This window comes from Triturus cristatus, chromosome 4_2, assembly GCF_964204655.1.
Source record: "Triturus cristatus chromosome 4_2, aTriCri1.1, whole genome shotgun sequence".
Lineage (NCBI taxonomy): Eukaryota > Metazoa > Chordata > Amphibia > Caudata > Salamandridae > Triturus > Triturus cristatus.
This window is the reverse complement of record NC_140586.1, coordinates 859,901,106-859,913,773: the sequence shown is the minus strand read 5'-3', so window position 1 is coordinate 859,913,773 and position 12,668 is coordinate 859,901,106. Positions and strand designations below refer to the sequence as shown.

General features: G+C 46.2%; 1 protein-coding gene across 7 annotated transcripts in view; it reads left to right on the top strand.

The window, feature by feature from the left end:
* LOC146835265 (HORMA domain-containing protein 1-like) overlaps positions 1-12,668 on the top strand; it is a 1,528,718-nt gene that overhangs the window by 256,141 nt on the left and 1,259,909 nt on the right. The window lies entirely within an intron of this gene.

Below are 12,668 nucleotides of genomic sequence, written 5' to 3'. Positions count from 1 at the left end.
TTGGACAGCTCTAGCCAAGAGGGTGACTGACGCCCCTCATTTCTGTTTGACACCGATGAGATCTGTACATGACATTCTGGCGACCTGTCTGGTTGCTGTCCCCGCCTCATTGGAAACTTTAATTCATATTTTTAATGTTTCGAAGGCCCGTCCCAATATTCTCCTGGGTGATTTTGCTACCCATGTATATTGCCCCCTATGTATTGAACTGCCGAACGAGCAAACCCCCATCCAGTCCCAAATACTTACTTATAATATCACACAAGGTGATTTGTGCTTCTTTCTTACGTGTAATCCTAGTGCGATCTCTGAATGTCTGCGCCTAAAACTAAAAGGCGCCACTTCATTTACCGCTCATGAACAGACTTTGTGCTTTCAAAGGACACCGACCACATGTGTTTCAGTTCAGAACAATATGACTTGTAATAGTTTGGTAGTTACCCCCAGTCACTATCGCACGATGTTACTACCTGCCGGATGGCTTTTCTCATGTGGTAATACTTCCTGGCCATATGTCCCTGCAAACATCTCCGGAGGCCCTTGTGCCATTACGAGACTCAGTTTGCTGATGTTCGCATCACATCCGAATGCCAACTCTCGTGTGCTTCGAGATACTGTAATGTTATAGGAGGATTGTGACCCATCTTTGCATTTATATTCCAAGTCTGAATACCTTAGCTTAGCTGTTTCAATTATTGGTGTTCCTGCTTTGGCGGTTTATAATGCCAAATCTATTGGGAAAATGGCTTGCTGGATGGTGAAATCTATTAATCATACTTCTACAATCTTGTCTGACATGCTATTAGACGCCCAGGGTGAACGTAGGGCCATTTTGCAAAATAGAGCAGCCATTGATTATCTTTTGCTTAAACATGGACATGATTGCTCCGACTTTGAAGGTCTCTGTTGTTTTAACTTGTCTGACCATACACAATCCATTCGTGCACACATCGACAAGTTGCGTGACTTAACAGAAGAAGTTAGAAAACACATTGACCAGGGCTGGTTTGACTGGCTCTTTAATTGGTTACCCGATATACACATGCTACGCCAAACATTAGGTGGTATTTTGATTGCTGTTGCTGTTTTGATTTCTATCTGTTGCTTTATTCAGTGTATTCCTTCACTACTTCAATTCTGCACACTTGGTACTAGACATAGATCAGTTAGCTTTGTTTCATATTATTCTCCCACAGATGTTAGCTCCATTTAATGAATGTATAATAGACTGAAGTCAAGGGTGAAATGTACTGCTCGATTTTCCCGGCCTTTCTTGTGTTAAAGAGGGACCAATATGACTTCAGTCTCTTTCCATTCAAGTTTAAGGGTTAGAGTAGTGTATAGAGCCTATTTACTAGGCACTTCGACATGATCCTGTGTTCTTCCCCATAGATCAGGGCTTGCACACATAGCCTAGGGGATAGATTCATTAGTATTAGGGGTAACCTGTCCTGTAGTGAGGGTATTTCATGGAGCCGTGCTGAATTCAGGCCTGGTAGGCCTCAATCAGGAGAGACTCCATCTTTCTTTCTGCTCCGGCAGCTTGGGATGTTTTTAGGTCGAGGGTGATGTTTTAGTTATGAGGTGTTATTCGCTTGGAGAGAACCGGTTCAGGCCGGCCCTTATTGAAGGATTGTATTTTTCTTCATGCCGAAGACACTACATCAGGCCGGCCGGCTGGGAACGTGTCCTTGGCACGGGGAGGTACAAGAATTTGGTGGGCGGCAGGTTACGGGCTGGAATTTTCCATGAGGAAATGCACATCTATATTAGTAAAAGTTTGAGGCAGATACTGGCACTTGCTTTTAGTCCATAGGCGGCACCTGGCCGTTAGCAGTAAAGCTACTACTTATTCCAGGGAAGACAGATGACAAACTTGAAGGTGGAGAAAAACCGAGAAATAGATATTCCAAAGAGAAGAGAGTAGCCGATGAGGAAGAGGTCCCAGTGACTCGGAGAGGGAGACGGGAGTAAACCCGTGATTGCGGAGGTGTGACTTCCAGGCGAAGCCGAGGCGCAGACGAGAAGGGAACCTAGATGACCATTGAGTGCAGGCTACATACGACCAAGGTGATGTCAACCCCTTACTATTAGAGTGTACAACTTAATCTTTCACTTTTCTTTGCAGGTTATGTGATATGTATTATGTTCCGTGAGTGTGCATGTAATAACTAAATAAAGTATTCAGTTTGTAGTAAAGCAATATGTGCTACGTGTTCTTGTGTAAGAGGGTAACCTATTCTTCTAGTCAGCTGTGACCTGACATGAACAGATGTTAATCCTGATCAGGTAGGTGGTATCTGAATAAGGGAGAAAGGAGCCCCTCGAACTGGGGAACAGGTTGTGCTCAACTAGCCGTCTTTGTGTGATCTGATACATAGTAACACTGATTCCCTTGTTGTTAATTCCCTTGTTGTATGTCGTGGTAATGATAGGATAAACTCGTGATCTAAGGCTGCCGTCTGGGCAGGAAGTCCTGGGTCCGTTTGGGACCGCGAGGCTGTGGCTGCCGTCTGGGCAGGAAGTCCTGGGTCCGTTTGGGACCGCGAGGCTGTGGCTGCCGTCTGGGCAGGAAGTCCTGGGTTCGTTTGGGACCGCGAGGCTGTGGCTGCCGTCTGGGCAGGAAGTCCTGGGTCCGTTTGGGACCGCGAGGCTGTGGCTGCCGTCTGGGCAGGAAGTCCTGGGTCCGTTTGGGACCGCGAGGCTGTAAGGTCTTGGTATATATGTATGTAATAGGAATTCCCTGTCCTTAGGTGGTATATATATATATGTGGTTATTTAGGTGTAAATAGGCCCTAGGGAGGGGGTAACGTTCTGGTTTGGGTTAGAGAGGCTCTGTTGAGCGGGTTCCGAAAACCCAAGCAGAACACATGTTTAACCGTATAGAACACAGACAAGTCAAAGAGGATTAGATGGCAGAATTCATTCTGATCCGAGATGTTAAGTCGTCCACTGTGTGCGTGAGGGCCGATTAATTGCTGTGGCCTTGACGGAAGCCAGATTAGAATTGGTCTAGAAGTTGGAAGTGGTCAATGTGATTGCAACGTTGGACCTGAATGTATTTTTCAATAAGCTTAGCTAAAGCTGAGATGTTGGAAATAGGGCAGTAGTTGTTTGAGTCTGAGCGATCTACGGTGGGTTGTTTCAGGATAGGGTTTACCTGTCCTACTTTTAGGCAGTCTGGTATATTGCCTTGCTGAAGTGAGGTCTTTAATATCTTGGTCCAAAGTGGGAGTAAAGAGGATACGAGTTCCCAGAAGATATTCGAAGGTAACAGGTCGTTGAAATGGTTTAAGGGTTTAAGCGCGGTAAGGTATTTGGAATGCTGTTTTCGCTGAGGATTTTGAATGTACTCCAGGAGGTGTTTTTAGGTGTGTGCCCAATGAGCCCATGTGGCTGAGCTAGTTGTGAGGGAGGGAGGCTGAAAGGTAAAATGACTGGAAGGAGCTCCATTGCATTCCTCCAGTCCTTTTAGATTGTTTCTGTCTTTCCCATGAAGGAAGCAAAATCCTCGCAGTTTGGCAGTAGATAGGAATTATTTATAGCTGGTTTGGGTTGCTTATTTGATTTATGATCGACCAGTTCATAGAGCTGTTTAGATTTTTTTTGCTAGGTCTAGTTGAGTTATAAAGAAATTTGCATTTGAACTTCTGATGTGTTTATTATAGGTTTTCCTCACCAATCTTAGGCATTTTAAGTTTCCGATGTATGGTGACTGTAGGCTGCCATTGAACCAAGGTTTTGAGTCTTTGGTGGATATTTCTTTTAGTTGTAGGGGTGCAAGCGAGTTGAGGATGTTCAATATGGAGGTATTGTAGTGATCTGTAAGGGCTTGGACGTCTATCATGTCTATGTGGGGGGGGCGTGTAGGATGTTGCTGAGGGAAGAAAGATTGTCTAGGCTTACGTTCCTTCTATTTCTTTTCCATACTTTGGGCTCCACTTGGCAGGCCAAGACTCCGAGATGGCAGGGTACAGGTACTGTAGCAGATGAGAAGTCTTTTATGTTCCTGAGACTCCAGAACAGGAGGCAAGCTGGGTTCAAGTGGTGTAGGCAGGCAGGTCAGCCCAGCAAAAAAGTAGTTCTTCCAGGGTAGCAGTCCAACAGAGTGGCAGTCCTTCAGTTGCACAACAGTCCTCCATCTTGGCAGAGTATCCACAGTACTAGAAGTGTACTGGATTGGTAGGGTCAGAAGTCCATTTCTTATACCCAGTGGTGCCTTTGAAGTGGGGGAGACTTCAGAGAAGCTTTAAAGTGCACCAAGATCCTCCTTTTCTGCCCTTTCTCCAGACCCACCACAGGGGGTAAACAGTCCTTTGTGTGGGGATAGGACAGAGCCTATTCAGGTGTAAGTGTGAGGCTGTGCCCAGCTCCTCTCTCCCACCCTGCGCAGGATGGCACATCAGGATTTGGATGGTCCATCAGTCACACCTAAGCTCCCTTTGTGTGTGGCTGTCTAACAGGGAATGCACAAGGCCCAGCTGTCACCCACCCCAGACGTGCATCTGATACAGGCTGCAGGCACACAAGGCCAAGAGCAGAAAACTACCATCGTCCTAAAAGTGGTATTTTTAAAATTGTAGTGATAAATTCTATTTTACCATTAAAGAGAATTTATCATTACAATTCCATTGGTACTAAACATGACAGCTCCATCTCTTTCCATTTGGGAAATACACTTATTAGATGCAACAAGGAATCCTCAATGTTAACCTTAGGAGAGGTAGGCCTCAGAGTAGTGAAAAACTAATTTGGGAGTTTTTCACTTCTTGGCCATGAAAAACCTGAAAGTACGTGTCCTAGCATTTAATTGTATCGCACCCTGCCCTATGGGCAGTCCAGAGCCTACCTTAGTGGTGACTTACATGTAATAAAAGGGGAGTTCAAGGCTTGGCAATGGGTTTTAAATGCCAAGTCGACATGGCAGTGGCAGGCCTGAGACTACTTAGGTGAGTGTCCCAATCAGGGCTGCAGGTGCACTAGTATCATTTAATTTCCAGGCCCTGGGCAAATGTAGTGCACTTTATTTGAGACTTATAAGTAAATTAATATGCTAATTGTGGATAAGCCATTCAAACCATGTTTAGCGAGAGAGCATGTGCACACCTGTTAGCAATGGTAAAGTGCCCAGAGTCCTAAAACCAGCAAAACAAGATCAGCAGAACAGGAAGCAGGCAGGCAAAACCTTTGGGGGAAGACAGCCATAAGCTGTATAAGTCTACCATATGTCCCCCGCCAGCTGAAAGTGGGGAGAGCTACCCAACCTCTTGGAAAATCTCATCACTAAGGTGAAAGAACCTAGAGAGGCCACCAGCATTGGCATGGTCTGTTCCAGGTCTGTGTTCCGTCGTAAAGTCCTTTTCCTGTAGGGAGTTTGACCCCCTCGGAAATTTTGGATTCTCATCCCTCATTTGTATTAGCCAGCTGAAGGGCCTGTTTTCAGTCTGAATCTGAAAGTGAGTCCCAAACAGGTATGTTTACAACCTCTTCAGTGCACAGACCACAGAAAAGGCTTCCTTCTCAATAGCACTGCACCTCTGTTCCCTGGAAAGTAACCCTCTCGAGCTGAAAGCTACAGGTTGGTCTAGGCCCTGTTCATAAAGTTGGGAAAGTATGTCCCTATGCTACGCATCAGTTTGAAAAAAATAATTCTCTGGAAAAATTAGGGGTTTTGAGCACAGGGGCTGTGCACATTGCCTGCTTTAGGGAGTCAAATGCTTTAGGGCATGCCTCTGTCCAAATCACATTTCTGGGCTGCTTCTTAGAAGTCAGCTCGGCTAACGGGGCAATAAAGTTGCCATATCCCCTGACGAAGCACCTGCAATTTCCTGTGAGGCTTATGAAGGCTCTCACCTCTGTTTGAATATTTAGGGCTCCCAGACCATGATTATTTCTATCTTGGCCTGGAGAGGCTGCAACTTTCCCTCACCCACCAGGTGTCCCAAGTACATCATACACCTCTTGGCTATCTGGCACTTACTGGCTTTGATAGTCAGGCCTTCATTTCACAGGGCCTGAAGCTCCTTCCAGCTGCTACTGAAGACAGCTATGTCATCCAAGGATGTAGAACTGAAGGCCCTCATACCAGCCAAAACTTGGGAGGTGGCAGGGGCATTCTGGAGTCCAAAGGGCATTACTCTAAATTTGTAGTGGCCTTCTGGAATGGAAAAGGCTGACCTCTCCTTGGCTCTTTCAGTTAGGCCAATCTACCAATATTCTGAAGTATGGTCAAAAGTACTAGGGAACTGGGCAGTCCCTAATCTGTCAGTCAGCTCATGAGCCCAGTAAATGGGATGAGCATCAGTCTTGGTGACTGAATTGAGCCCCATGTAATCTACTAAGAACCTGAGTTTTGGTGTAGTGCCCGTGGGGCACCTTTTTGTACAAGAACCACAGGATGGACCAGGGGCTACTGGAGGGTTCAATCATCCCCACTTCTGACATCTTGGGACCACTCATCCTTGAGGCTGGCCCTCACCTTGTCTGACAGCCTATAGATTTTAGTCTTGACAGGGAGGCTGTCTCCTGTGACCTCATCATGGGTACACAGATGGATAATCTCAGGAGTGAGGAAAAACTGAGAAGATAATTGTCCCAGCGACTGGTAACAGACCCTCTGCTGTTCTGAGGTCAGGGTGGGGGAGCGGTTTACATCTTTCACTGACCCATCCTTCTCTTTGGAGGCTAGGAGGTCAGGGAGAAGTTCACTCTCCTCTTCCTCCATACCATCTGTCATCAACAAAATGGTGACCTTAGACCTCTCTAAGTGTGGTTGAGATGGTTGAGGTGGAGAACCCTTAGGGGTCTTGAAGTCCACCAAGACAATGGCCTCCCCTTCCTCTCAACAAACTCATAGGGTCCATCCATCGGTCTTGGAAGGCCCTCGGCTCCACAGCTTCCATTACCTACAGTTTCTCCCCAGGCTGAAATTCCACAGTGGTAGCATTCTGATCATACCACTGCTTCATCACCTCCTGGCTGGCTTCCAGGTTTTCAGAAGCTTGCTTCCAAAACCCAGCCATTGGCGAACTACATCCTCGGGAGATTTCCTGGTAGCTTGCTCCCACCCCTCCTTAACCAGACTGAGAGTTCGTCTCACATGCTGTCCATACAGAAGCTCAAAGGGGCTAAAGTCAATCCCCTTCTGTGGTACCTCTCTGTAATCAGAGTATGCATGAGAAGAGGATGTCCCACTTATGCCTCATTGATACCACTTCCTTGGGGAAACTCACTCTGGTGAAATTTCCCATTGGGGCCTTAGCCACTGCAGGTGCAGTTGCAGTCCTCAGAGGTATGGCCTCTGTTTATCTTGTATTATAAGAGACAATGGTCCCTGAAAACGAGAAATATTCGCAAAAAACAATGAATATAGCCAAAATTGGTGCTATATTATAGCCTATGTCCAGCCGGACAAGGCGACTTTAATAAGAAACAATAGTTTAGCGGTGATCAAAGGGATGTAAGCAAAATGTTGGTGGGACACAAGCCTGTATCCTGTGGCTTACATATCAAGAGAACATAGTATTTTGGAAAAACATACAGGCAATTGCAGTGATGTTTCTATGTCAGAGAATACTCGATAGTGAAACATCTTAGTATACAGTTTGTCACCTTCACCACATTTTATACACATAGATTGTTTTGGTGTAAGGTGAGCCACATAGTCGACGACGTTTCGATCCTTAACGGGGGGATTTTAGGATCATCATCAGGACTAATTAGTATGAATTGCCAATTTAAGAAATGCCTCGGGTGGAGACGAGTACAAAAGTATATTGATTCGTCTGGGTCCAATGACAAGAACGAGTCAAGGTTCCGAAGGAACGGCCTCGAGTATCCGAGTTTACGAGGAAAAATGGAAATTCGTCTTGGTTCGATGACCTGAGCGAATTTAGGGAGTCCAAGAAGTGAACCTTGGGCAATGGAGGTACAATCAAGTCAACACGGTGATGCGGTATCTCGTTACAATGAAGGAGATGCGTTCCGTGGGGGTCTACAGGACAGCGCGGTCGGACAATCCCGGATACAGCCTATCCGGGATTGTCCGACCGCGCTGTCCTGTAGACCCCCAAGGTTCACTTCTTGGACTCCCTAAATTCGCTCAGGTCATCGAACCAAGACGAATTTCCATTTTTCCTCGTAAACTCGGATACTCGAGGCCGTTCCTTCGGAACCTTGACTCGTTCTTGTCATTGGACCCAGACGAATCAATATACTTTTGTACTCGTCTCCACCCGAGGCATTTCTTAAATTGGCAATTCATACTAATTAGTCCTGATGATGATCCTAAAATCCCCCCGTTAAGGATCGAAACGTCGTCGACTATGTGGCTCACCTTACACCAAAACAATCTATGTGTATAAAATGTGGTGAAGGTGACAAACTGTATACTAAGATGTTTCACTATCGAGTATTCTCTGACATAGAAACATCACTGCAATTGCCTGTATGTTTTTCCAAAATACTATGTTCTCTTGATATGTAAGCCACAGGATACAGGCTTGTGTCCCACCAACATTTTGCTTACATCCCTTTGATCACCGCTAAACTATTGTTTCTTATTAAAGTCGCCTTGTCCGGCTGGACATAGGCTATAATATAGCACCAATTTTGGCTATATTCATTGTTTTTTGCGAATATTTCTCGTTTTCAGGGACCATTGTCTCTTATAATACGTTACTTCCCAAGGTCCCTGACTTATTGCTTTGGGTGCCCTTGTGTTTCTTTTTCTGTTTATCTTGTGGCATGATCACCAGTACCAGGATGAAGCTGTTGCCAGAGGTTGTCTGGTGATCTATGAGCCCTGCAATGTCGATGCCCACCTCTCAAAGGGGGTGCACGGTTTGCTTTTGCAAAGGTTATGCTATTCTGTAAGGGGGTTATTCCAATTTTACCACGTTGTGCGTTCCTTACCTGTGCATGAGACTTTGTCCCTTGATATGTATTTCTCTTTCTTGGAGGTGTTACATATGGCAGGTTAATGGGATCTATTTTGTATTCTTCTCAATGTTTATATTACAAATGCTTACCTCCATTTTTGGGAGCTCTATGGTCTACTTTCATTCATAGAACATAGTTGTTCCGTGATCACTGTTTGTAATGTTGTCTGGAATGCAGTGTCAGAATATTTTAACCCTATGAGGTTAGCTTATATGGCCATGTGCAGCATTTTCTGGGATATTTTTTTTTTTGCAGTGCCAGTCTCCCTTTTACCTTTTTGAGGCGGCTCTTGTTATGGCCCTTCCAAGTCTCCATGTCCGGCGTTAAGGGGAGCGCTGGTGCTGCCAACTCCGGGTTTTGGTTTGGTTCCTCGGGCTCCGTGGGAGGTCATAGTCAGCTTGCGAGAGTGCCGAGCCCCTGCACAATCCGGAGCGCATTTCGCTTTAGTTGCTGGTAAAAGGTTTCTAACAAAAACGGCCGCAATCAGCAGCCCACCTAGGTCAAAGGATCCTCGGATCAGTGAGGTAATCTGTGGCCAGCCCGTAATGCTGCAAGTAGCACTGATACCATGGCAGCAGCAGCGTCCTCCGGTCAGTTTTGCAGGCGTGTAATGCTGCACACATCCTCCAGGCAGCATAATCGAGGGCCAAATTCTCTTACGCCGTGGACGGCAAAGCGGCTGAAAGTTACACAAGCGCCATCTTGCTCAGCTATCGTAGAACTGTCATTCTATCTTCATCCATACGGCTACAGGGCTATATACATATCCATAACATTGCTAATCTATACGTACATCACACGGATGCTTTCAATATAAATAATGAGCATCCCAAAAGATTAGCAGAGGAGGCACTTCAGCTGACACTAAGGGTCCCTGCATGTTGAGACTTCACCACGCCGTGGTCTGACGTTTCTGTGAGGGGGTGTCCAGTTTGTGACCAAGATGGGCTCCTACATTCTCTCCTGCTAGGTAACGGGGTTGGAGAGTCCCTTGGGGGGATTCTTGGCTTCACACTTACACACACTCTAGGTACACGCATAGTAGGGTTTGCTTAGTAGGAGTAAGCCTGATTACTGCCTTGTTTATATGCCTGCATGTATACTCGGTTTTAGCACGATGGTAGAACTATATTTACTATTCACACTTTTGGTGCTTGTAATCAATTTCATCTGCTTCTGTCTAATATTTATCGCAGCACATGTATTCTAAACAAGAATAACGTTGGTTCAATAAATATATTCAAAATGTCCCAGTATGTATTCTCCGTATATTTATCTGAGCACAAGTAAGCATGAGCGAAAGTTTCTGATCTGTTACCACCATCGTTGAGGGGTCAGGGTTGTCATGTTCAGTGGTTGTCAGAAACCATTCACTCCCTGGTAAGGTGAGGGGGCTTATGGTGGCACTGTGAGCTAGCTGGTCTCTAGGCCAATATGTCCTGTGTGGTGCACGGAATCTAGGCACCTTACCCAAAGTTTATGTTGTCCAACAAATGCACAGATCATACAAACGGAATTCAGAGTTCTCCCTAAAGAGGGAGAAGGTTGCCAGGGTTGTGGGACCTTGGTGCCACAGCAGGTTTTTAGGAGATCCCGGCTGGACGGGCAGGGAGCAGCACAAACAGGACATCTTGGCACTGTGCACAAAAGTGCGTCTCGTAGTCAGGGCTGGCACATTTCTCGTCGGGTTTCCGGGTCTTTGGAGCCACTTAGAAAGTTAGTCTCTGGAGATTGGACGTCTCTTGAGGAGTGCTGGTATTGTGGCAGGTTGAAGCCCGCTAGGACTTGATGCACCCGTTTTTGGGCACGGTATCCCTTTACCCCAGGTATTGGTACCGGGCAGAATAGGAAGGTCCTGGGACCACCAAACTTGGTATGTTTGTCGATCTGACCCTCTTGAGCGATGGTACTAAAGCTCAGCCTTCAGCGGTTTTGGGTGCACCAGGCTTAAAAAACATGCGGTAACGGACTTTGTGGATTTTGCCCTTGCAGCTCCAGGGGGACAGTTCCTCTCTCCCAAGGTAGATTTTTTGCGATTTACGAAGGCTCACAGCACTCTAGGGTGTGTAGAGGTCACACAACTGCAAGAGTGGTTGATTGGGGGGAGACGATTCTCGAGTTCCAGAGTGTTAAGCAGGGGTTTGACACCAAACTTCCTAGCTTCTTCAGTTCTCGCTCCTGCAGCAGTTCCTCCTCTTCTTTGATTTTCAGTCCATAGAATCTAGTCTTCTGGTTCAGGGAAGCCCCTAAATACTTGGGGCGTTTTAGGGGAGTAACAGGCATTGGGCAATGGGCCCTTTACCTTGGGGTGGCTATACCCCTACATGCCACTGGCAGTTCCCTAAACACTATTGGCTATCTTTCCCTATCTTCATGATGGTGGAAAGTGAATTTTGTACTTTATCTCCTTTCCTGGACCAGAGGGGTGGGGTTGACAGAGGAGGGCACACCTCCTGGCTTTTGTGGGTTTCCTGCCTTCCCACCAAAAGAGGCAGGGATAGGACGGGGGACTTCTCCTTAAAGGGTGTGAAGCCCTCTGCCAGGCACATGCTTTTTTGTGGGCGCTGAGGGTGCTGGCTCTCGCCCTGTGTGTCCATAACAGCGTCTCAGGGCAGCAGGCTGGCTCAGACCAGTCAACAAACATCCTAGAGCTGTTAGTTTTTCAAGGGACCCCTCTAAGGGCACCATTGAGTGCATTTTTAAAATAAATCCAACACTGGCATCATTGTGGGTTTATTGTTCTGAGATCTTTGATACCAAACTTCCTAGCATTCTGTAAAGCCATCATGTAGCTGTGGAGTTCGTAATGACAAACTACCAGACCATTTACTCAGTATAGCTTCACTTACAAAGTCTGAGAATGGACTTAGATACTGTAGGGGCATATTGCCCATGCAGGTATGCCCTCACCTGTGGTATAGTGCACTCTGTCTTAGAGCTGGAAGGCCTGCTAGATGGGTGACTTACCTATGCCACAGGCAGTGTTTTGTAGGCATGCCACACACAAATGTGTGTCATGTCAATTTTTCCGTTTTAGCTGCACCAAAACACACAGTCTGCAATGGCAGTGTGTATGTGTTTCATGAGGGGTCACTGAGTGTGGCACTATACATGCTGCAGCCCTTTAAGACCCTCTCTGGTCACAAGGCTCTTGGTACCACTGGTACCTTTTACAAGGGGCTTATATGTGTGCCAGAGGTGTGCCGGTTCTGGAAACAAAGGTAGAGATTTGGGTAAGAACATAGGCACTGGGAACCTGGTTAGCAGTCAGAGTTGCATTAGTCAGGCAAAAAGTAGGGGGTACTGCAACAGAAACCCACTTTCCTACACCCCCTCGCTAATATTGTCAGATCACACAAACTTAACATCATCTCCTGCGCCGATGACACTCAGCTCTTCGTCTCACTCTAACACCAGAACCAACTTCCGAAACGCCATCACATGAGTAGACCCTGAGTGTTTCATCAGTGCACGAGTATGCCTAAGTATTTCAATGACTGCATGGGTTGTAAGTGGGTGTCTAGATGGCTGCATAGTTTCTGCGCAAATGTTATAATGATTGCATAGTTACAGCCTTGTTAATTGGCTAAGTCAGTAGATAGTACCAAGGTGATTAGATGAATTTATACGTAGTGCCTGCATACCTCAATAACTACATCATTACTGCCCGCCTGATTGCAAGAGTACATGTATAGTTTCTGGATAATCGAATACCTCCATGGATAGTG